The following is a 21804-nucleotide window of genomic DNA, read 5'->3' as shown; positions in this document are numbered from 1 at the left end:
AGAATAAACGCAAGGCCTGCTTGCTTGCCTGATTGTCTTATTTTGAAAATTCAACAGTTGACAACATTATTTGGCATTTTACATGAATTGTTTGTGATGATCCCCCCACATGAGTGGAATTTTCTGCAGTTCATGCAGAGACACAGTCAGCAACAATGAGAGTGAGGTGCAGAACTGAATGTAGGGTGTTGCTCTAGAGGGTGCTGTTTACTGAGGAAATGGTCTGACCTACTTGCTTCCTCTCTGCTGCTTTTACTAAATCTTTTAAAGCTTTTAAAAACATCCAATCAGTGTACACTAAATCTTAATGTTTCTGTGCATCTCTTTGATTTAATGCTATTAGCAGATATACATAAATATATATACATAGATCTTTAAAATTGATGTATCACATCATAGTCATCTCTTGAGGGAAGGTGAGCCAAAAATACACTAAAAAAAGATGGCAATTTCTCGAAGGAGAGATTTTACAGCTCTCTCTGAAAGAATGTGTGGTGTTGTGCTGCCAGGCTTCTTTGATATGACATTAGACCATTGTAATCCTTCTGTGTGTGTGTCCTGCTCACCTGTGGCTCCCACTCCACACACATACACACACACACACAGACATACAAACGCCTGCAGATGTTTACACAAGTTTCACACAGCCAACAAGGGTAGATGATGAGCTGTCAGTCAGATGGAGATGGGGAGGAATGTGTCCGTGGCCGTGTCATGGTTACACCTGTGCTGTCTGTGGTTTCCTGCGGCGTTATTGCAGGGTGTAATCCCTAACATCGCCTGTGTTTATGCTTGTGTTTTAGTTACAGGACTGATACTCGCATGCTTTAGAGCTTAGATGGGACTTCTGCTTCACTTACTCCTCAGCCTGGCCCAGGGGCATCCTCCCCAGCCTGCCACACACAGGCTCATCCCTGACATGTTTGGATACAGTAAACAAACACAGTAGCTTCACACATGTGTCATACATCCTTTATTCACAGTCAGATATACCTGCATCAGAAATTAAGTAAAAGGTTTTAGTTTCTTGTCTATTAATTGAATTTGTTCATTTTACACTAGAGACTGTGTTCTGTTAAAGTTTGTTATGTAAAAGGTAATTCATGCTCAAACTCTGTTCTAAAATTAGAATGTGAAAAACCTTATTTTTCTGTTGATTTGGACTTGGATTGCCATAATAGGATCATTTACAGGGAACATTAAATTGTGGCTGTTTCCTTATGTACTCCTAGTATTTGAGGAGGTCTTTTTTTGTTGTTTTATATGGTTAGCATTTCGTCATAAGTGACGCCGGCTGCACCACTGAGGTCATGAATGGGGAGGAGTGATTTCCAGTGCCAGTGACTGAACTCACTTTTTATTTTAGTAAATCTGCTAAATTTAGAGCTCAGTTGCAGCCAGAAGCTCGTCCCAAACTCCCTGAATGACACACCTTTCGAGAAGTGACTTGTTAACATCTGGTATTTTTATCATAATCTTACTTCTTCCCTTGTTTTTGTTCTTTCCCCCCTCTCTTTTTCTAACAGACGGACTATAAATGATGCAGTACTGTTTTTCATTTAAAAGATTTGTTGGGTGGATTATTACAGAGAGTATCCTAATTCCCACTAAAGGAAGAACATGCTTCAGCAGTGTTTATGAAAACACTCTGACGTGAGTAGTAGCGGAGAACCAGTAACAGGTCCTCTCTGCTAACACACCCTCCTTACACCGCTGCCCAGTAAAAGGTCTGTTGTAATGGTGGCATTTCAACCCTTCAAAGTAAGATGGCCAATTGGATAATGGGATTTGGTCTGCCATTCTGGGGAGCAGACCAAGCTGTGACAGTGCATAAAGTTACATATGACAACTTGTGCTGACTGAGACAAACTCGAACACTACGTAAAGTCTAGCCTAATATAAGTACAGTATTGAAGCCTTGTGGTTCTTTCTCCTTATGATGTGACATTGATGAGATCCACCCGTCGGCCGTCTGTTTTTTCTGTCTCTGACCCTTCTTTGTCTAACGGCACTTTGCTCCACTGTAAAGTGGTCAGTGTTTTGGGTTCTGGTACTGTGGGTTGAGGCTTTGAACCATTTTCCATTTGCACATCATATTACATGCTCTAACACACTTTCACCTAAATGAACCCAGCTGAACAAATGGAGAGTGAAGAGTTAAAGTGATATAGCAATGGTTTACCACATTGTCAGTGTGTGAAGTGACATTTGTCCTCATTTGATTTTTCTTTTTTTTCCAGACTGAAAGAATCCAAGTTCCCAGAATAAGACGTCAACCTTTAATTGCTTCCTAGAGATCTTCTGGTGAGTTTATATGTTTCTTAAGACACTGCAAATTTTCCCAGTTTGTAGTGTTTCAGTATTAAAGTTCTCCTACAAGCCTCTGGTTTGTACAACAGGTTGTGAATCACTGGATTAGCAAAGTTGTCAAAAGGTCATGTTATTTCCCTATCTCTAAGCTTCGCTCAGTAGTGTTTTACTTTGCAGCTCTTGTGGCTCACCCAGATGTGCTAAATACTTACTGTTGGCACAATTGGTAGCCAAATATTGTTAACTTTTTAGCTTAACATGAAGAATTTAAGCAGAATTTACTGGGTGTTGTACTTGAGAGGTTGTCCTCGTCCTCAAAATGGCATCTTAACACAAATCATTTAATTACACTGCTTAACAAAGCCACAGCCATCAATACTGTTTTGTGACTGTGCTGGAGCCTGCGGTACTCAATGTACTTAGCCACTCTCCCACATCTAATCACCCCCCTTCCCTCCCCACCAGTGCCCCCTATCCCTTACTCCCTCTTTCAGCTGGTCCACCCTCTACCAACCAGTGTTTGCCTGTCAGCGTGTCACCCAAGGGTGATGCCCCTCTCTCAAACCCTTGGGGCCCTTTTGACTCCGCAGCACTCCGTGTTTGCCCAATCATTTGGGAGCCGGATACGGGGATGAATTGTTAACTACAGCAGGTCAGCCTGTGCCCCACAACCCCCGGCCCTCTCTGCTCTCCCCCGACCTACTGTTGACTCATCTCCATGGCAATCGGGCAGGAATTTGTTTTCTCTCATGTGTCCGCTGCCAGCCAGCTCCCTGCCGCCCTCCACCACCACCTCCTCCCCTTCTCTTCATCTTCTCCGCCTCTGAGCGGCCAATCAAAGGAAGCTGGAGGCAGTCACATGGTCAGGAAGTGCTGAGGGTGCGTCCGACTGAGTGAAGTGGTGCTGCCACTGAGACTTTGCTTTTTTCAGCTGGGAATGAAGGCCTTTGGGGAAAATGTGTGTGATTTATTTGGTAGGAAAGTGAGTACAGTCATCAATGATTTCCTGACACACATAAGCTCATAAACTCAAGGACACTACATTGTGTTTGTGTGCCCAGACCTACATGTTGTTTATAATGCGCAACTTAGTATATAATACATTCTGCGTAAGCTGTGGAAATCCCCCTCCTGCAGCCATTGTGATGGCCTTATTTAAACTCATTCTATATCTGTTTATTTTGCAGTGCAATGATTAAGAGAAACCCTAAACAGAGCAGGGCAATCATATACATGATGGCTCTGTACCATGTTTCCATTCTTCACATAGCACATTAATACAGCACAAAGACGCATAGTCTTTTTGCATTCTTCTGTGTTAATGTGATTTTTTTAATGAAAAATGCTACATGTATCTCTGCGATGGGATTATTGTTTTTGTCCCAGCAAATCTGGTCCGAGCTTTATGCTAACACAGTTTTGTGCAATCTAATTCCCATCATTGTCTCAACATATCGACAAGCTCAAGTGTGTGCATGTGCGAGTGTGTGTGTGTGTGTATGTGTTTGTCTCCACATGCATTATTAGCTTAAGGCAGGTGAGTGTTTGCCTACCTGTCTCCCTTTATGAGGTGAGTGTTTGCCCAAGGAATGCACTGCGTCCGATTTGTCATTGACTCTTATTGTTCAGTTCATCCAACTGGTGCCTTGAGGTTGGGTTGTGCTGTGCCCTGGCAAGTGAGAAATATGTGCTTTTCTTCCTTTTTTCCTCTTTTGCTCAGTGTATTTGCACATGCTCTTGGATGAAAATGCGACTTGGTGGAAAAGTATTAAGGATGGTAAATGCATTCAAAGTGAAAATGAGATTAGTCCAGACCCACTTTGAGAAAACTGAAAAGTGAATTATTAAATATAATGATCAAGTTGAATGTCACCCATTTCAGAGAATTTATTAAAGTTTTTATAGGAGCCAGAGTCTAAGCCCAGCTTCTGCTCCCCATCTGTAACTACATGGAGGGGTCTTGTTTTGGATCTGGGTCACTTGAGATAGAAAATTACACAAGTCACCAGGCTTAAATTATGCATCATGCAAATTTAAGTTAGTAAAAAAAAAAAAAGAAATCGTATGATGTGATTGAGTGGAATTACTTCTAACCAGGCACATCCTTTAGATACATATGAACTCTGATGAGTAAAGCTAGCTGCCTCGCTTTGTGGTAATGAGGAAACCTCAGCGAACTAATCCCTCCCACTGCACTTGAGTGGTTAACAGCCATTACAAATTGCATGTGCAGCTTTTCATGCTTGGTTATTTCCAGAAAGTTTAATCTTTAATATTTAGCATCTTACATAGCATGGTTTTGTTTGCCTTTAAGTCATTATTTGTCTAAGTACGTAAGTATCTCTGCAAAAAGGTACATATAAGAGGATGTGTGAAAGTATAAGTACATCTGAATTTGCGTGCATGTGTGCCTGTCTGTGTTTGTGCGGCTGTCATCCTGTGCCACCATCTGGGTGGTCCTCACGGCTGGTTTGATTGTAATCCCCCTGTCCCATAAATCATTGTCCAGGCTCGGCCCAGGAGCTGATGCTGTGTGACCACTGGAGCGAGGGGCTTGAGGCACTAAGCCGAGACCCCAGCCGCTGCCCTGCACTGGCCTGGCCACACGTCAGCTCTCCACACCACCTTTAAAATAACTCGTCACGCATGGCCGCCTCAGCTCCAAGTACATATGAGCCACCAACAGCACAAGCCACAGTAGAAATGGAGGGCAACCCCATAAACTGTAGCACCAGAAGATACAGTTTCATGATTTATAACCTGAATAATTTGTATATGAGTCCAAAACTTTTCCCCCTGTTCCTAGGTTTTCAAAACTTTTTCATTATGGGTCATTTTCTATTTGCAATTTTCAATTGTTATATAAATGTATTTGCTAATAATACAGTTTGTTTGTTCTGACTAGTGGGTAACAACCCTAAGTGACTTCCAATAGCCTCCCAGAGTGCTGCTCTCAGTTCAAATGTCTGACTGAAAGTGCTAAGATTAAAGCCATATCTTAGTCTTTGTAGGGACTATACCTCTCTCTGAGCATGAGGAGGGAGGATGAAGGCCTGTCCGAGCTGTCTGGCTTGCATACAGCTCTCCACTGAGCTTTTATCTAGGGAGATTGGTTGCAGCTCTGTCCAGACCTGGCTCCCAGGGAGTGCACAGTCCTGAGACCTGTGGCATTAATAAAGATAATGCTGTTTGGAATAATAACAGTCAATTCTGCCCGATAGAGGAAAGAGACAACAGACATGAGTGTAGCGGAATACAAAAGAAGCCAAGATGAAAGGCTGAAAGGTAGGCCTGTGCACCTCTCTGGCTCTCTTGTGGGAACTGATGGAACCTATATCAACATGCTCACACACAAACAGTATTGAGTGGGACTCTTTGCCGATTTTGACCCTCCAGTGCCGTGACGCAGAAATGCAATTTGTTCTTTTGTCTGCCAAGATCACAGAGGGAGAGCAGTGACTTGTCTTTCTTTTTATTCTTACTCATTTTTTTCTCTTGCTCCCCTCCTTTTCATTCTCTCTATTCTATTCCCCATTGCCTTCAGTGAGTGCAATTTAGTTTGATGAGCAGGTGGTCTTTTTTGAATCTCACAGTGCTTTTGGCTCCCACCTCTGGCGTGTGGAGCTTTCAGTTGGAGTCAGTCATGTAGGCCAGGATTAGACGGGTGGAGGAGGAGGAGGAGGAGGTCCGGTAAGAGTCTTGGTATTGGCGACCTCAGCGCCCTGCAGTCAGAACCATGCAGAGTGCAGATTGAAAGAGTTATTTTGTTGCTAAAGCTCTCAGCCGCACCCCAGATGGCTTTTGTGCTAGCCAGGGACATGCTTAGGGACAGGGTTAAAGCAACACAGAACTTGGTGAGTCTCTGGGCTCAGCAGGTAAAGCACTGTGGGCCAGACAGACTTAGAAGGCAAAACGTTGCCGTCTCGGCACTTTTCCACCTTGATTCTGAATGGTGGACTGAGACAAAATAGGTGGATTAGAGCAAAGGGAAGACTTTTTTTTTCTCCTCAGCACACTCACAAATACACACACCCATATACTGAGTGAGATTAAGGCCTCCAAACATGCACCTAAATTAAGACTTAGTGGAGTCTTTCCTCTGATGTCACATAGTACAAAAGAAAAGAGATGCAGGAAACATGCTGTGTCTGCATTTCTAGAGGAAACCCTTTCTTTCTTATGTTTTCCTCACTGCAGAAAACTGCACCGACCAAATTACAACCTGCTTTCACTGCTTTACCTTTGATCTCAGTTTCATCACACGCTGCTAATTAACCAACCCTGTTACTACTTAAGGGAATTTATTGCCCATTACTTTATCTGTCCAACATTCCTCGGCAATCATCTCTATGGTTACGCCGAGACAAGCAATCAATATCTGTCAATAATGCTGAACAGGTGTGCTCCTCTACTGCCTTTCTCATGTTGGCTTGTTGTGACATAAATTTCCTTTTGCCCCTGAGCATGAGAACTCTGAAGCCTGGTTCCAGACCTTTATTTGCCACTTGCATCTCAAATTTTATCAAGTGATACATAAAACGTCTGGCTTTTTTTTTTTTTCTAGTTGGCATGACATATTAAACTCCATTTAATTCTATAAGAAATACAAAGTAAATTTTGAATTCAAAGAATGAGTTGTATTTTCCTAAATCAAGGCTTCTCATTCTGTCTCACCATTTACTTAACTTGCATAAACAAGATAGGTTGGCTTTATGTACTGTCATATCTATACAGACAGTGTGCTGGCCTCAGTGTCAGCTGAAAATGACGTAGGAGTAGCCCGATATGTGTCAGTCACTAAAGATTGGTTAGGGCAAAATCAAAATGTCATCCCACAGAAAATGGATAACAAGAAGGCAGTGTCAGAGTGAATAATGGAGTGGTAACAAAATGGCCATTTCAGTCAGAATATTAGGCTATGGTCTTTGAGGTCTGAGCTGTAAATCAAAGTGGGAGGAGTGATTTGGTTGGACTGCTCTGTTCACCATTCTGGGTTTGTCCCCCGAGTGTTTGTCACGGAGGTTTCACAAGTGGCCGCTTCTACTTGCACTGATAAACAGCAGGGATTGGATCCAGACCCTGCTGGGCTCTAGCTGGAGCCCGGGGGCTTGTAACCACACAGAGCGGGAATGTTAGTCATTTGTTTATTATTGGTGATATTTGCCTGCTCCTAATCCTTGGCTGGATTAGCCTTGATGTGTTCCTCATCCCACCTTTTTCCACCGTTTCCATCCCTGACATTTACATTAGGAGTTTTGTGTGTTTTGTTGATGCGTGTATGAGAAATACGTGCAGACACACACGTGCATGCAGTGGCATGCTTCTGGGCTTATGCATAAGTGTGTGTGCCACTTTACATGTGTTTCTTAAGGATGTTTGTAATCAAGGTAGTCCCATCCCATGTGACACCTTGATCAGTGTCAGTAGGAAAACTGTTACCTTGGCTGATATTTTATCCCATACCAGGGCATCTCCAGCTTCACACCTCCAGCTTTGGCAGGTGTGTGTTTGCATCTAACAATTCAGACTCCGTAAAGTGTTTTTTGTCTTTTTTTCAAATGGAAACTTTTAGAGCCCTGTAAGAACCAATTAATCAACGACACTGAATGTCAGTGTAGCGTCATCGGAAATTATTGATGTCATGAAGAAGGAGAAAGTGGTCAGAGCGGTGCTTATGTCTGTCCCATGTGCCGTGAAACTATTGGCCGACAATCACCTGGACCAAAGAGGGAACAGGGTTTTACTGAGCAGAGCTGACTTGCTCAGTATGACCTTTAAAGAGCTGATCCCGAACACTACATAAATCTGTTTCCAGTTTCAAAATGCGAGCACGCACATGCTCATTAACATGCCGTAATCTTTCACCCACACAGTGTTTTTGTGGGTGAGAAAGCCCTGCAAATCTGCACAAACGCTTAGGCCCTGCATACAGTCCCTTCTTCCCAGTTCGTCCCACAAACATACACAGAAGCAGATACATCAACGCTGCAAGACTGACAGATGTATAGCATGTAATTATTTCTGTTTATGTGTGGGCCAAAAGGTTAAGAATGACATTTGTTAATTTTTGGGGGAAATATTTAACTTAAACTTTTCTGGGTGAGAATCCTATCTCACTGGGTGGAGCAAATTGTACAGGACTTGATATGAGCAAAGACAGCTCAAGCTTCAAGTGATTTAAGGCAAGTATTATTCAAAGTGTGGAAGTATGCATTGCCTACAGAACACCGTCTGTGTATTTTTTTTATTGTGTGTTCTTTATCAGGTTAAAACCTGACACTAAAATGTTTTGGCTTTCAAATCTCAAGCCAAGTCAGATCTTAGGGTAGTCAAGTCGAAGTCGTTGTTTGTGACTTCAGTGCGCTTTTTGTGAGCTTTTTGAGAATCAGCTTGTCTTGTTCTCAGTAAACCCAATGACTATCAATCCCTCAAACTACTCAGCAGGGATGCTGATACTGGGTGAGGCTGACAGGCTGAATGTTTGACCCTCCCTCTACATCCTTCCCTACCCTTCACAGAAAGTTTTACTCACTGCACATGGAAGCTTTCCAGCCGAAGCGGTCACAGCTGAGCTTCATGGGGTGTTGGTTAATTGGCAGTTTTTGGTAAGTGCAGATATGCTCCACTATGCATATCTTCCTCAATGTCCCTTGCACTATTTGCCTTTATAAAGTGTCCTTTAATTGGCTGCACAGTCACAGTCTCCTGCTTTAACCGTCCCCTGTGGTACCTGATTGTGGCCTATTTGACCCTGAGGCCCTGGGGTGAAAACCTCCTATTTGGCAGCCAAAACCAACGACCATTAACCTTTTTTTCTGCTTTCATTTTCAGTCTCACTTTTTCTCTATCTCTGTTTCTGTTAAAAAGAGTTTTGAAGGTGATCTCATTTCATGGGACAGGGACAGTACTGGGCCTCTGAAAAGCAAAATCCGTTCAGTTTCAACACCTTTTCATAATCCTTACCTACACTGTGTTTGTGTGAGTGTCTGCCAGCCTCAGTCAGGCAGTTCTGTCAACGTGGTAACATGCCTGCATCCTCAGCGCACCCCCCTCCAGAAAAAAAAGGCCTCAAATTCAGGCTCAAGAGGACCCTGACTAGTCCATCTGATAGATCTGGCCATGGCCTCACCCTACACACAAGCCACTTCCAACTGGGCATCATCAGCAGTACTGAAAGACCTGAGACTACTGTGATCCCACCATGGGGTGTATGGCTGTGGCTCCGGCTGCACTACGCTTTAATCCCCTTCCCTTTTAACCACAATGGGAAACATGTGCTTACTCTGTGTAGGGTACAGGCCCACCATGGGAGAGGCTGTTTACCTTCACTCTAAACTAACATTTCACAGCTCATGTGACTACTCCTGGTCACTACTTCTACTGGGTCAAGAAGGTAATAGAAGATTACTTGGTGACATTTTTGTTTTAGTGATTCATTTCTCACCTTGTAAAATTCAACACGCAAATTAGGTTTTTTCCACGATATGTTCACCAGTGGAGGAGGGTTGAGCTGTCTAATTTGTCTTATTACAGAGCTCTGTGATGTAACTTTATTATCCTCTAAATTTTCCATCCCAAATATGAGTTTTGGGTCAGCATATGACACTGATGATTTCACCTCTCTACCTCTTGGTGAGAGAATTAAGCAAAACTGGGAGCTGTGCCTTGTCAAAACTATATCCTAAACCAGCATAATCCCCCATGTCAGGTTTTTCCAGATGTGTGGAGAATATCTCATCGCTTTAGATTTTCAACACCCAGAGCAGAAGTCAAAGGTCACTGTCCTTGTCACTAAAGTTTCGGCCCGATTCCATCTATAAAACAGTTGTGTCTGTGCAGCCAGGGAACTAAAACAGAGAGATGCAGTGGTGCAAAACAGGAACCAGCGGCCATATGCCAACCTGGTGGACAGGAAATGCACTCCAGATGAAGACACTACATTGTGGTTTATTTTACCAGTGTTTGTGTGTGTTGTCTGGAATGTCTGCTGTAAGACTGACCATATGTCTTTTGAGTTACATAATAGCTTTTCAATTTTCACTAACTTATTAGCCTTGCAAGTTTTTACTCTTTTGTCAATCCATAATGTATTTACTATATAAAACAAAACAAGTGTAAATCCTCAAATTTAAAAGGCTATAAATGCTACATACTTCCATTCACTTCAGTAAGTTATAAAATTCAACCTGCAGCAGTTTGAAGTCTGCTTTCCCTTTTTTTTTTGTCAGATGTTGTTGCAGCTGTGTACAGGCACAAACTACATAGGAGCTGCCTGCATTACACTCATTTACTATGCTGTCACAAAATCTGACCCACGACATATGGGGAAAAAAAAAAAAACTTTGACAAAATTTGTTATGCATGTTAAAAGTTGATGGTAAACCAAAACCAAACTAGAGAAAATGTTTTTCCAGTAATGTTAGTAAGTACACACATTCTGTATTTGTATCTGGACCAAAGCATGTAAAATCACCAATACAACAGTTTACTGAGTACAGTTGTACAGTTGCATTGGTTTACATTGAGTCCATTCTCTGGCTTTGGTGACCAATTCCCAACTCCTGGCTGGTGGCTCTGTGAATCAGATCCTGCCTCCACAGGTGTGGCAGGTGATCTGAGAGATGAGTGAGCCCTTCCTGGGGTAACAGTAGCCTCAGCAGCTTCCCCTGTTGCCCTGCTCAAATCTGCCCTTTCCTGTCGTCTTATCTGAGCACCCAGTGCAATCTAACCCAGGGCACAGTCCCTCGGTCTCTCTTCACAGTGACATCCCTCTCAGATGTCACTGTGAAGAGAGAATGACCCGCTTGAGCTGAACTTGAGTTGGGCTGACTGACAGAGTCCTGACACCCCATTGTAGCCACAACTATCTCAGCTTCTCACCTCCCACAGCTTCCCACCCTCTAATTTCCATGGCATCAAGGGCGAAAGGAACACAGACAATGAGCTACACAGCTGATCTATTTAGGATTTTGTTTATTATAATGAGTACTGAGGCAGCAGTGATGGTTTTTCCAGGCTCGACAGAGAAGTAATTCAAATTTCCTTAAAAAGTTGTAAAGACAAATGAGATTTGGTTGTTGGTTGGGCCAGGGGGACATGCTGATGTAGCTGAAGGGCTTTCTAATTAGCAGAGTGGAGACTTAATGTAGATCCTGTATGGACAGAGACTTGTACTTCCTCCAACTGTCTGGGTATGATTAAGCCGGCCAGTCCACCAGCAGCCAGCCAACTAGCTTCTTTTGCACTGTGACTTAGAATGAAAGACTTGGAGCAGAAAACTCAGACAGCTGCACATCTGATCACTGAATCTAAAATGTGCAAAGACGTTAAAAGTGTTCAGCACCATAGAAGCAAATAGAAATAAAGTATTTACATACTCACCAAGTTTTATTCCACCTTCTGTGTTTATTCAGCCATTCACATACTTATTTATTTCTTTATTCAGTCCTTGTGGGCCTAGTGGAATATCAACCCAGGCAAATTTGATTCTAATTTTAGCAGAAGAAACAAGTCTTCTATATTTCCCTTCGTTAATACATCAGTACTTGATAGCTTGAATGGGACTTGAATCATTTGCAAATCATCTATCATTTGCATTCCTGCCAAACACACTATAAACATGTTTCCACATGTGCTCATTCCATAGCAGAGCTGCCAAACAGCAGTCGAGCGCTGTTGAAAGGAGGCTTATCACAGTCCTCTATGATTTTCTTTGACAAAGAAATTGTTTTGTTTTGTTCTTACTCAAGGAAATCTGTGGCCTTAGCTGCACTCATTATAGTATACTGTATATAGTCCATACATTCTGTATATTTACAGTATCCTGTAAGTTTATATGCATATTTTGAGCCAGTATTTCCGGGCTGGCGTACGTTTACTGAAACGAAAGGGTTTGTGAGGCAAAATCTGATTAAGGTGTGTGCGTGTGTGTGTGTGTGTTGGGTGGACCTGAGCCCCAAGCTTTAAGTGTGTGTGTGTGTGTGTGGACTTTCAGACCTCAGCTCGGAGATGTAATCTGATTTGCAGAAAGGAACGGGTCGTTTCACATGACTGGTTTAAAGGACCACTGGCGCAAGGTTGTGCCAGTGTCCTGAATGTGTGTGTGTGTGTGTGTGTGTGTGTGTGTGTGTGTGTGAGTGTGAGTGTGAGTGTGTGTGTGTGTGTGTGTGTGTGTGTGTGTGTGTGTGAGTGTGAGTGTGAGCTTGCATGCTTGTGTGCATACACCTATTAGTATTTATTTGTTTTCACAAAGTGCTCTGCAGAAATATGAGCACTTGTTGGTGTAGGCTCTGAAAGAGTAGAAATAGAAAGGTGTTGAAGTTTACTGTGTGGTTGAAGAAACCAAAATGCTGCATTTATTCTGTTCTTGGTTTTAAATAAGATTTATTTGGGAAAGGTTGCATGAAAGTAAGGCCACTTCTAATTAAGAGTCGATTACGCATCTGGAAAAAAGTACATCTCTGCTTCAGACTCTGATGCAGGTTTTGTTTGCAACTTTCTGTTTACACATCTCATATAATCAGAGCTTTATTTTGAACTAATGGACCATCAGAAATTATATCAAATAATTGAAATCATCCTATAGCCTCAGCCCTCTTTATAGGACTGCTAGGATCTAATCCCCTTAAAGCTTTGCCTCTGAATCCTCACTGTTTTTTTAACATTGTTTGTTGATGTTGTTTCGCGTTGGAGATTCTCGGTTGTTTTTTTCAGAGCTGGATGTGGTCCATCATGTGATTTTCATTGAAGAGTGGCCAGAGGAGATGACCACAGTAAAAGCAAGTGAGCGTGCATGAGTGTGTGTTTTTGTGTCATCTGGCCTTGTTAATAAATGCAGGTTGTTTTCCATCTGGGGGTCATCAGATGTGGTCATGACATACACAAGTGAAAGAGAAGGGGTGGTGTTTGCAGCCGTGTGTGCTTTTTGGTGAGTCTGTCTACATGGTTGTTTACACATAAGCATGTACAGAACATGAGAGTTGTGTATTTGATCTCTCAGTGCTCATGTCTGTCTTTTCAGAGAGGTACATATGTGTGTGTGTGGTGTTTGGCTGTGTGTTTTCTCTCCCATGTGTGGAGAGCTTATAAGCAGGACGATGCAGCAGGCAGGAAGCTCTGATCCCATCAGGCGTGTCAGCAGGGGCAGTTTTTCATAAGGTAGTAATCTTACCACACAAAGGGGTGTCCAATATTAGAGGGAGCCCCTACCCCTGAGCTAATCAAGACCTGACCAACCCTTCTCCTGGCTCACCAACCCTGTAAACATTACCTCATCTGGAGGCTTAGCCTAGCCACATGCAGCTCCAGCCTGCTGGTGTACATGATAACTCACTTAGCTCAGTACGATAGCGAGAAAAAAACGGAAATATAAGAAGGGATATAAAAGAAATGGGACCAGCACACAACTACCTATGGTGCCTGGTGCCAGGGAAAGGTATTTTAAAAGGGAGAGGAAAGAAAGAATTATTTTACCATGTCCTCCAGAAACTCTGGGAAGCAATTTGCCGGTATTCAGTTTCTCTCCCCGCCGTCCTGTTATTGCTGTTTTCCCCTCAACTCTTGGAGCCTTCAACCTGAAAGGAGGTTCTTAAGTTCAGGCTTTGTGTCACTCGGAAACAGTGCATTTGTTTCCATGGTAACAGGTCTGGGACAGTGAAACTCAGAGGCAGAGAGTACCTTTGTCTGTGAATGGATGAAGAGGGACCCGAGCTGTCATTGGTCCAGAAAGCACAGCTCGGGTCTTAGACATGTTTGTATGAAGAAACCCTGAAAGTTTCTCGGTCCAATATCTACCTGAACCCATTGACCTTATAAAATAAAACCAGCACACCAAGTAAATTTTAAATGGTACAATGGAAAAGCCACTTTGACTGCTTCCATTCTCCTAAACTGCCAGGTACTGCAGAGCTCCACTGAAACCTTAGATTTACATAAAACAGAGTTACAGTGATCTATGTCGCCACTCCAGGTTTGACTTTTTAAATGTTCTGTGAAGATACTGGAGAAGGTCTGAGTCATGTGGTCACTAAAAAAAACAGTTTTGATTGAGCAAGAGCCCTGAAAATAATGCAGGAAGAAAGTGGTCAGGGCAGCTGATTGATAACCTAAGCCTGAGTATAAGACTCTTTTCCTAAATTTCTATGGCGTGTAAATGCAAGTTTAGACAGAGCTGGGCTAAATTAAATCTGATTCCTCAGTTTCTTTGTCAGCTTTTATGTTTACACTTGTATGAGCTCCTCACCGAGTCATTTCATTTCCTCACGCTTTATCTTTTTCAGATAATTTCAGAGGAGCACCAAGAAGAGGCTGACTAATGGAAACGTGATCTCAAAAGATTCTACAGGTAGGGATGACTCTGGTTTTTGTTTGATCTTCATTCAGCTGAATATATGATCATTCACAGTACAGTCATATTATGAACACTGACAGTTGCTATAAACAACCAGAGTTTGGTACATTCACTGATCAAACGGAGGTAGCAGTGGTAGTTCACATGTATAAGAGACATGATCAGGGTGGTGGCGCTGGCTTCATGCCCATGTTCTTACTTTTTTTTTTTTATTGTGTAACTCAAGTCATGACAGCACAGTAAAGAATGCAGTGGCACAGAGATATCACTTCAAACACGGCTTTTCTCAGGAGCCTCAGATCCTTTCAGGGGAACTGAATGAAGATATGCTTTGATGGCCCACCACAGAGTCGGTGGCCTTCAAAGAAACCTGTTGATGGGATTGTTCGGAGCAGCCAGCAGGCTGAATAAGTGGCACTGTATACGTGCACCTCTCAGGGTAGCCGTGGGTGTTCTCATTGGAGGTCAAACATGCTTGACCCTAACATGAGTAGTCTTTTTCTATAGGTTTTAGGCTTGCATTATCTTCTTTTTTTTCGTCTACCTGGTTCTCTCAGTAAGTGAAGCGGGACTGTGTGTGTGGATGGCAGGGAGCCAGCAGACAGGTACAGTAGATGTGCTGATGAGGGAGGGAGATAGAGGACGGCCTCAATCTCAGCCCCAGGCACAGACAGACGTACACGGGCAGGCTGAGGCTCAGAGGCAGGTTGGGGCCTGGTTTCTATGCTGATGCTGCTCTACTGACTCTGCTCAAAAGTGAGGCATAGGAGAGAAACGTGGGAAGGGAAAATCCAGAATGGAGGGCAAAGAAGAGCCAGAGAAAATCAGGTAAAAACAAGTTTGTTGTGAGGTGAAGCTGAAAGAGCATACAACCAAAAATGAATGTAGATAATAACAGCGTTGACAAAAAGTGAGAGAGTGGTTGTAGCTTAGGCCAGGGGAAGCAAGCTGGTAATAGACAGTGATGTGTGAGGCCCTGGGGAAAGAGAGAAGTGCAGGAGGAGGGAGATGAAGAAAGTAAAAGATAATCAGGCCATATCCTGTATGTTAGTGGAACGTGACTTTTTGCAGGTAAACCAGCTCAGAGGTGCAGACAGGCAGAAAGAAGATGAGAAACACTGATGGATGACTACTTATCCTTTGACATGTTGTTCCATCCCCAGGCAAAGAACGGGCAGGACAGGCCGGTCCTGCCACTTTGCTGCCATGACAACCCAGGGCTTTGTGAATGGTGTGCGGGGGCAGACAGCGTTATGTCATTGTGTGGGAGGTTGTATGCGCAAGCACAGGTAAAGCAGAGTAAGGGTTGTCAAGAGGCCACCTACCTGCATTACCTCACCTTGGGATGTTCAGACATAGTTGTGAAAAAGCAGACGTTGTACACTGCTCTCGTTAGACAACGACATATTCATCCAGCTGTTGTTCTGGATAGTTTTCCCATCTTTCTCCTGATCTGTTCACACACTCATGTTGTAGACATCATTTCAATCACTGAAATGAAATATCTTATATCTTTGTAGTCAGGAAGGATTTTTTTTTTTGGCCTAAACAGTATTAGAGTGACATCTTAATTCTGGTTTTGGACTGAAAAATAGCCTGTTCCAACTGCTCGTTGAGCAGGCCTGGTGATTTGTATCCACACAGCTGCAAGCAAAATATACAGCCTGGATTTTTTTGCCACCACTTATAATGTGATAATTTCAGCTGTGGATGGGCCTCTGGGTGGTTCATCTGCAACTTCTTTCTGCCAGTTTGAATCCTCAAGCCCTTTTTGTGTGGAAAGCTTGTGAAGGCAGCCAAATCTGTTCTTCTAAAGGAATCCGCAGAGCAGAAGTTTGTGTTGATCAGTTTTCGGCTTTATGAATCTCTGGTTACTTAAAGTAGCAGTTACCTTTAACATTAAGAAAACAATACTGCCAGAAAATCCTTTAATTTTTTTTAGAATGGGTATGAGAAACATGTGTCAATGTCCAAGCTTCAAGTGGTTTTTGGCCTCAGTCAATCATTAGTTTCTGTATTATGTTTCTAGGATCACACTAAATCCTGGTTTGGACCTTGGACCAGCATCCCCTGCAGCAGATGTTTGCTCCTGGCATGGCTGCTGACAAGCATGAGCTCCAACACTGACAATCTCTCACTCAGGATCCAGCACCAGCAGCCTAGACTTGGAGAAGCTGTGACATAAACTCAGCGGGACAGCAGAGTTTATTCTGCTGCTCAGACATTATGGAACAGATCAGTCAACCCTGTCTGGGGTTCTCCATAGGAAAGTCAACGCGATGAATGTTCATGTACTGTAGCTACCACAATGGGTCTACATACTATCTGACATTTTCTAAATTGATCTTGGATTAATATTTTCCTGTATATGCATCTGTTTTTGATATCCAGTGTTTATTCACACTGTTGCTCATACACTGTACTGTAGTTGTGACATTTACTGTGTTATTCTGGGACCAGTATCAACAAGTTCTGGAGCTATAAATGGAAAATAATCAGATGCTATTTTCAATTTTAAGACTTTTTTTTTTTTCAAACTGAAGGCAGTGCTTATGCCAGCGCCTGCGCATAAAGTTTATCTATTTAAGTGCACAATAAACACCTCCTGTGGTGTAAAACAAAGGTATAGTCAGCGATATTAATCTAATGTGCTTTTTGTCAAATTCAGCGAAAATATCTCCTCATGGTCCCTTCTATCTGTCCATTCTTTGTGTGTTCCTGCACAGCCCTGGCTCTGTACATGAGAAACAAACTCGGACCTCGTCACTCACCACTATTCCTGCAAGTCATCAACAGGGGGTATTTGTGCTCGTGCACAGGACGAGGAAGAGAAGAAGAGGGGAGATGGGGGGAAAGGGGGCAGTGGGAGTGAAAGATGGTGGATCTAGCGTGTGGTAATGTGCTGAGCTCCACAATATTATCGCATTGTGAAGAAGGAGATATGGCGAGAAACAGCCATAGAGGAGAACATTTGAAGACCAAAAACTGAAAAAGAAGTGCTACTATGAGGCAAAGGCGAAAAGCCGCATTAACATCGGTTAGGCTTTCCAACAGTGTGTCCGGTAATGTTAAATTACTTTCCCCCAGACATTCGGCTTACTTTCTAGTTTGCTGAGATATGCTGTTGGTGTGATGTTAGCTACAGTACTAGGAGAGTTGTGAGCATTGCTGTCTGGAGCCAGTGTGCTGGCTGTGCAACGTAAGAAGAGTTGAGAGGTTTTATAGCCACGAAGACCTAAATACATAGTGTACTAGCACAGTGGGATTATTTGGATTGATGCATAATTCAAAATGTTATGACAGGTAATGTTACTTTCCTGTTTTGGAAGTTGAGCTTCCTTGTCAGTTTAGCTCGTCTGTGGCAATCACAAAGAAGTCATTATCATCAAGGTGCTGATGAATCCAAACCAGAAAGTCTCCTATTGACACTGCATTTCACTTTGTCACATTGGCAGCCTGTGTTAATATTTGTTAATAATCCTGTCAGGTTGTTTATTGTCATGATGATTTATAGCTCTCTGTAACTTTTTTTGTTGTGTATGTGAAACCCTATTAGCAAAAATTTAAAAAAAAAAAAGCTGTATCCAAGCTGCTGTCTGTTTATTTTCTCATTGCAGCTGCAGATCTGAAAGATTAATAACTAATAGGATGATTTCATGCTGTTCGTTATGTGTCTGCAAATGTGTGTCTGCTGTTATTGTTCGTCATCCTGGCTTCAGTACCAGTTAGGCCAGTATTTGCCAATCTGTTACTGTCTGGGGGACTGTCAGGAGTTGCAGCACTCTTTACTTTCTCATTTTCTTTTCAGGCAATTAGACACAGAATAAAAGTGAATTTTAAAGTGGAAATGGACAAATGTGACACTGAAACATCGATAAACTGAATTGTTAATGGAAATTACTGGGTTTTACTTCACAGTGTGAATAAAAGACCAGTTTTGAAGAAATATGGCACAAAAATAAAATTAATTTACCTTGATCACAAGATTTGCTGAAAAAGATGACATCATGGCAAATGTGTTTGCTGAGTGTTGTTTCTGTAAATCTTGTGTGTATGATGTTGACAGAGAAGTGTTAAATGTCACAGTCCACGTCAACATGAGTCAAACTGCAGGGAGTTTTTACCATTTTGTGGATAAAAATCCCCACAGCCTAACCCTCACAGTGCAGCGACATTCCGAGGTACATTACAAATGCATTTTTTTTTTTTGTTTCCAATTAGTTTGAGTGAGTTCAACAATTCAGCACTGACTTCCCATTCAACTGTCTTTCACTGTCAATTTCAGCTGTGATTCAATAAGTTTTGACTTGGGGGGAGAAGCTGCAGGGGGATGGGTGCGAGAGTGTGGGGTAGCAGAGTTGCTAAGGGGGTAATTATTCCTCAAGGGGTTGCTTATTGTTGTCTTTCTCTTTGCGATAAAACAAAGCGACCGGTCTAGTCTCCATTGCAGTTTGCTTAGGCTTTTATTCTGGCGCTTGACAATGTCCTGACAAGTTGTTCAAAGCTTCATAGAGATCATATTAAGAATCAAATTTGTGGGGGACGGGGTCAGCGCCGTCTGAAAATGAAAAGCGATGTGAATGCCCCAGCGCTGATGTTTTGGAAGTTGAGCTTCATGACATCCTTATGGGCTTGCTTACGGTCAACAACATTAGCATGTCAACAATGCACTTCCCTGCTTGCCTGCCTGCCCCCCTTTTTTTTCCCCCCACTCGTTTTTTCACACACATACACACATACACAGCTCAGGGGAAAAATGACCTCTCTGCAGCTCTCAATTCACTGCACTTCTATAGCCCTGAATGGACCGGCTCAACAAAAGGTGACATAATTTTCTCAGGGTTTGATTGGCCCCCTCCATGCTACAGGATGACATCATGCAACCCCCCTACCCCAACACATTACAACCAGCACCAACACATATCCACCCCGCCACCCTCCTCCCCCTCCGCTCCATGTTCTTGGATGCTGGGTTGCTAAGACAACAGAGTTAGGCCCAGGCCGTGGGGCAGGACTTGGCAGTGTATTGCGGCTTGGCTGTCCATAATGAGCTCAGGCTAGAGTTGCTCTTGTGTTTGCGGTAAACAGTCTTGGGAAATGATAGGGGAGATGGGGAAAGGGGAGGGATGAGGAACACTGTCTTGGATATAATGGTGGGTTCTCTCTTCATTCCACCTCTATTCTATAGGGAGTGTTGATGTAAGTCTGCAGTTGGAAAAGTATTTCAGCAAGTAGTGTCAAGCCACAAACTTTTAATGTCGAGCTTTGTGACAACTGCTTAGCTCTCACTTGACGCTCTGCCAAGTTTTGGTACAACTTTTATTGTGTCTCACTTTCCCTCGCCTGAGTTTCAAGGAAGGAGTGTGTGTATTCATGAGACAGAAGATGTGGGGGCATATGAGCAGGGATGGGGCATCGCACACAGGCTGTGATTAATTTTGTGTAGTTAATGAATGCGTTGTGGCAGTGCAGAGGATCTATGTCTGTTTACTCTGCCCTCTGTGGAGTTTTTATTGTCACCTTTATCTGTTCTTTTCTTTTTTAGTATGTCAGTAAAGCCACTCTGATTTTTTGAGGTTGAGGTTTTAATTTTAATTTAACTTTCCAAGTTTGAAAATAAAAAGCCAATTCATGACATGTTTTCACAGATAAACCCTTTTCCCTCTTTTTTTTTATGTACCCACAATTTGAAAAAGGGCAGTAATTGGGGTGTTCCTCCATTCATCGGTCAATGACGTCAAGTAACAAGTCATGGGTTCTCCCACAGTTTCAGAGCCAGAAGAGCTGCTATTGGCTCCCCAGCTCAGTTCGGTACAACCTGTGACCCTAACTAATAAATGCCACTTTTCATGCTGGTGTGTATCCAGGACTATTACAGGCCCTGTACACCAGAGTATCACACACATACAAATGGCCGTTTCCCCTTGGAATTGTCGTTAATGAGTATAATTTGAAGTGAGGTTGACATGCAGCCCGGAGCCAAACCTTGTTGGTTCCAAACACTCCTGCAGCATAGACGCCTTTAAGCACACTCCAAACCATTTCCTCAAATTGGGGTTGCATCCGAAGAAAAAATGACACAATTACCACTTGGTCTTGGAAGAGGTCCACATTTCATGTAGAACGTTACTTAAAGAGTAGCTGATGACGCATGGTAATGTTTGTACTGGCACATACTGGTTTGAATGATAAAATAACAAAAAAGATAACTTTCTTCTTCTGCTCTTCCCCTACAGCTTTCTGTCTTTATCTTGTCCATCATGCCAAGTCTCTTACCCACTTTAAAGTGCCCCTCTCTGCAGTCTTCTTGCGTTCCCTGTGGTGTGATGTGATTAACTGTGGTGTGTCGGGTTGGCCCCTCCTTGGACTTCCTTGGAAGAAAGCATAGCTTTAGTGGGTTTTTGAGCTTGGATGAGTGCTGACGGAGTATCAGTTACCTCTGGCATGCTGAGGGTGCGTGGGCTCCCAGTGACCATGACGTCGATCCACCCAACTCTGCTTGCACTGGAGAAATGGTGGGAATCCATTACTTTCCCTTTTCTCTGTATTTTCCACAATTGTTCTTTATAGAGGTAACCTATTTTCCAACAGGTTTTCACTTTCTAATATGTCATGGGATTTACCTTGAGTTTATTATAACCATATTTTGCCAAGTCAGAACTTTATCAATACATCAACAGCAAATTGATAGTGACATTAAGGTTATGTGCTTCCCAAAAATCATAAAACACACAGCAGTGTTTCTGTTTTATTCAGGGTGACAGCCTTGATTGGCAAGGTGACATAGATGAGGCAGTTGCATGGCAAACCATCCCTCAGTCTGGGCAAGCATCCTCTTTCACCCTCTCCATCCCTCGCCTCTCTCCCTCTCTCTTAATCCCCATTGAGAAGGAGAAGGGTAGACTCGGCAAGCAGGAGAGGATGAGGAGGTGGAGGAGGAGGGGAGCAGCAGAACAGGCCAAAGGCTCTGCTGACATCCATGGGAATCTGCAGATCCATTCAGTGGTAATTATCAGCATCAATGCAGAGAGGCAGTGGCGAGGCGAGGGGCGGGGGCAAGGGGGTGTGGGAGAGTTTTGGGGGGTGGGGTTGGGCGGGATGGTGGTGGGGGGGTGGGGGGGGGGGGGGGGGGTGTCAGGGAAAGA

The 21804-nt window shown here is 43.1% G+C and overlaps 1 long non-coding RNA gene across 1 annotated transcript in view; it reads left to right on the top strand.

Moving 5' to 3' along the window:
• LOC121199037 overlaps positions 1–20286 on the top strand; it is a 51525-nt gene extending 31239 nt beyond the window's left edge. Inside the window, exons 2-4 of the long non-coding RNA XR_005896398.1 lie at positions 2241–2304; positions 14589–14653; positions 16689–20286. This is a non-coding gene — a long non-coding RNA (uncharacterized LOC121199037). The remainder of the gene's footprint in view (positions 1–2240; positions 2305–14588; positions 14654–16688) is intronic.
• The last annotated feature ends 1518 nt before the right edge of the window (positions 20287–21804 follow it).

The sequence above is a fragment of the Toxotes jaculatrix genome, chromosome 18, assembly GCF_017976425.1.
Source record: "Toxotes jaculatrix isolate fToxJac2 chromosome 18, fToxJac2.pri, whole genome shotgun sequence".
In the NCBI taxonomy this organism is placed as follows: domain Eukaryota; kingdom Metazoa; phylum Chordata; class Actinopteri; family Toxotidae; genus Toxotes; species Toxotes jaculatrix.
This window is presented reverse-complemented; position numbering and strand designations above follow the sequence as displayed.